The sequence below is a fragment of the Montipora foliosa genome, chromosome 8 (genome assembly GCF_036669935.1).
Source record: "Montipora foliosa isolate CH-2021 chromosome 8, ASM3666993v2, whole genome shotgun sequence".
Lineage (NCBI taxonomy): Eukaryota > Metazoa > Cnidaria > Anthozoa > Scleractinia > Acroporidae > Montipora > Montipora foliosa.
The window spans coordinates 44,525,026-44,529,022 of NC_090876.1; positions in this window are offsets into that span (position 1 = coordinate 44,525,026).

The window sequence follows — 3,997 nt, forward strand, 5'->3', positions numbered from 1 at the left end:
TTAGGTCGGGCCGGACAGGAAAATATTTGGCCCGAAGTCATGACGCACGGACTTCGATGCGCTCGGTCCGTACGCCATGACTTCGGGCCAAATATTTCCCCGTCCGGCCCTCCCACTCAGTCAATAAGTACAATGAACACTTTTATATTTGCACTTTTATATTTGCTATGGCAAGAAAGTTTAATGGCTAGATTTTTGTCGATATGATATTCCTTTTACTGTTGTTACGGTGCGCGATAATAATAATAATATAATAATATAATAATAATAATGATAATGATAATGATGATACCTTTTAATTAATTTACATTTATAGTCAATATATTTCATTTAATTATTATTATGTTATAATATTGTAAATTGCTAGTATAATAAGATGTGTAATTCAGCCCTTGGGCTGCGATTGCATTTGAGATTAAACTATCTAACTATCTATCATTGAAGGCAATAGAAGGGAATCGAGAATTAGAGAGCTTTAGATTCTAGGACGAGAACGACTACGACTACGACATTTTCTCATAGAACAATAGCGAGCGCGCACAAACCAGCGTCATTTTGGCGGGAAAAACGTGATACCGTCGTCATTTTAGTACGAGGTTTTGCAAAAATGTTGTCGTATCACAGCAAGTCAACAACACGGTAGCAGTTTTGGCATTTTTCGATCAGCAGAAAGGCTCAGTTACCAGCAGTAAGAATAACTGAGCAACCTACACTGCTGACAAAGAGTAAGATTAATCGTCCGGGTTATAAATCTTCTAAGTATTTTCGGTAAAAACGGACAGTCAAATTTCGTACTCGTTCTCGTCCTCGTCGTAGAATCTAAGGCACTCTAATATTGGCTTCAAGGCAGACACGAAGTTTTCTTCAAGTTTTCTTCAACTTCTTTTTCACAGCAAGTTTAAGTTGTACTCTGCGCGTCTGACAGCTTTTCACGACAAATGTTCACTGAAGTTTTATCCCTATCCGGCGGGATTAGTATCTGGATGGGAGATCTCAAAATATACGCCTTGCCTTCAGATCGAAGATTCTATTTTAACGTTCAAAAATGCGAACTAGGCGAGGTACAGATTTTGCTAGCCCGCCTTATGCAAAACAAATATTGATGTGACATGCAAACAATTTCTCAAAGTCATTAATTATTCATGTAGCTCTTACCCAACCAAAGCATCTTATTCTGGTCAGGTGGATGGGTTTAGAAACCGAATGAAAAACGAGTTGAAAACCACGGCGTGTTTGGAAATAATTTCAAACACGGATGCAAATTTTCCTTAATCTCCATATTGATAAAGCAAGAAAAACAAATGACCATAAACAACTTTATTGACAGCAAATGATAATTACAGATAATTTTCTGTATTGAGACATTTAAAAAAAGTTTATTTATTTACTGACATTGAAATTCACATTGCAGTTATTGAAGTCCCCAAAAGATAAGAATGAAGAACTCTTGTTTTCTAAATTACACTTCAACTCTTTTTTTCTTAATCACAACTATCTCTTGCTCCGAGTCAACCTTGCCTGTGTACGGATTCGGACCGAAAAATAGCAAAAACGTGTGAAATGACTTTCTCCTCCGCTTTCTCATACTTCAGTAAAGCATCCGATCTGTGAACAGTTCTATCGCGTATTAATTAATGTGGGAAACGGGTGGCTGTAAGGGTTAACCCTTACAATTATCGAAAGCCAACCACTGTCAGTGACATTTAGGTTAAGGAAAGCGTTATTAAGGTGTGCGGTCCTGGGAACTAGTTAGGGCTCACGTGACCCGTGTCGTGTTGTTCCGTTAGTCTGAACCATGTGCTGGTCGACTCGTTGTGTTCCGTGAGGTTATTTAAGCTGTTTAGGTCGCTCGATACACTACATAAGGCTAACCTGAACGCTATTTAGGCTAAGCCCTAAAAAAGACACGATCTGCATCACAAAAAGGTATCAAACCACAAGCGGGTTACCCTGAAAGCCACCAACTCGGTTGATTGAAGATGGTGTAAGTAACGCCTTGGCAATCTGCCTTGATCCTCGTTTTTAATCCGGGTTAATCTTCTCCATCTTTAACCATCCTTATTCCTTTATGGTTTATTATACCTCTTTAGTGTTTTTTCTTTCTTAGTAAACCGCTATTCTCAGTTTGCCTTCAATGTAAACGTAAATTTTGTACGTGGTCAAAATAACTCAAAATGCGGTGACTGAGTTTCTTTAATCCTAACCATTCTCCTGTTATCACTCCTTAGTAAATGATGTTTTGGCTTTCCTTTCAAAACGTGGGTCATTTTCCACGTAGCAAAAGAGAAACTAATGTAACAGTGACATAAAAGCCTAAGGAAAGTGAAAGTTGTTCTTTTTGAATCTCCTCAAGATATTTTCCAGCATTGGCTAAGAATTCTTCTTGAGGGATTCGATTCTAGCTGATGTTCCATCAGTCCTGTCTAGTAAAAGCTGAAAGTAAAAAAACTAAACGTGAGAAAACCACATGATGTCTTCACAGCTGTACATTTAGACTGCTGTAAAGAGAAATACAATGTCAGTATTAATAACAAACTAATGGCGCTGAGAAGTACACCTCAGATGTTCAAAAAAACAAGAATCGTCGTAAACAGAACTTCGAAGATGAGGCAAACAACATGAAATTGGATAAAGAGGATACTCAAAAAGGAACTTGAATAGTAAATACCTAAGCGTAACTCTTGTGTTAAAATATCCTGATTATTTTATTTGCAGTTATTTTGTTCAATAAGCTTACTTGTAAAACAACAGTAAAAGCAAGGTGACACACGCTAACACCAACCCGGTGTGGCCAACACATTACGCATGCGCACAACCATTTCAACCGGTCAATTAGCAACTATGGACAGCTGTTTCGGCTTTTGGGCCTCATCAGCATGGCGTAGCTAACATACCAGGCGGGTGTGTTTAGCACCCCTTTAAGTGGCAGCTTCAACATGCCATACATGTGGTAAGCTGGGTTGGGAACAGCAAAACTGTTCTCCCACGGCAAGCGTGTTGGCCACACCGGGTTGGTGTTAGCGTGTGTCACATTGCTTTTATCGTTGTTACTTGTAAAGTACGACTTGATATTGCAGTACGACACCCGAATAAACAATAGAGCGTCTAGTCATTAAACTTATACTGACCTGAATCCGCTGAACTAACGATTTCTTTTTCCCTCTAGCTTGCTGTAGATTGGGATCTATGAGCTGAAATTGCCGAGCATTAAATTAAGCGTTATTTCTCGTATTTTTTATTGACTACAGACAGACAGACAGACAGTCAGTCAGACAGACAGACATACATACAGACAGAGGACTTGTAACTCCAAACTGTTTTGGTGTTAGAGATATACCACGCATGCCTCTTTTGGTCCATTTCTCATACTTATGTTTAACAAAGCATTCAGTTTTGCGTCAAGTATCTGGTAAAACAACCAATAAACAACACAGAACACTTTGCAGCTCGTGACCAGCCACAGCATAAATTGAAGTAGATCTTGCATACTAATTACATAGTGAATTGAGTGATTGTTCACCCTCGTCTGCACCTTGTCATGGTGGTACAGCTCGTGTGTTTTCACTGAACTATCCAAATTGAGTGCAAGTGCGTGTTTGTTCCTACAAGCAGCATGTCTATGTGTATGGAAAGAAACTCAAGTGAGGCCAACGCTACTGTGCATCGGTGATGGATGAAGAACCTTCGCTGATCCACAGCATTAGGAACTTTCTTATGGAAGTTCCTGCATGGCTTGTTGAAGGGTTTCTTCATCCATCACATGCACACAGTAGCGTTAGCCTCACTTGAGTTCTTCCATACACATTCAAATTGACCAGGTTGTGAGGATGTTTTGCCCGCCAGTTTTGACCATCAAGAGGGGAAGTTTTTCTCATAAAGAAGTACAGATCAAACCGTTTTGGCCACCTGTGAAAACCAGTTGTCCTTGTGCTGGAAATGTAAGGACGGTGCATAACTATTGTTATTGCGCATTACGTTCTGCGCATCTCGAGGTACT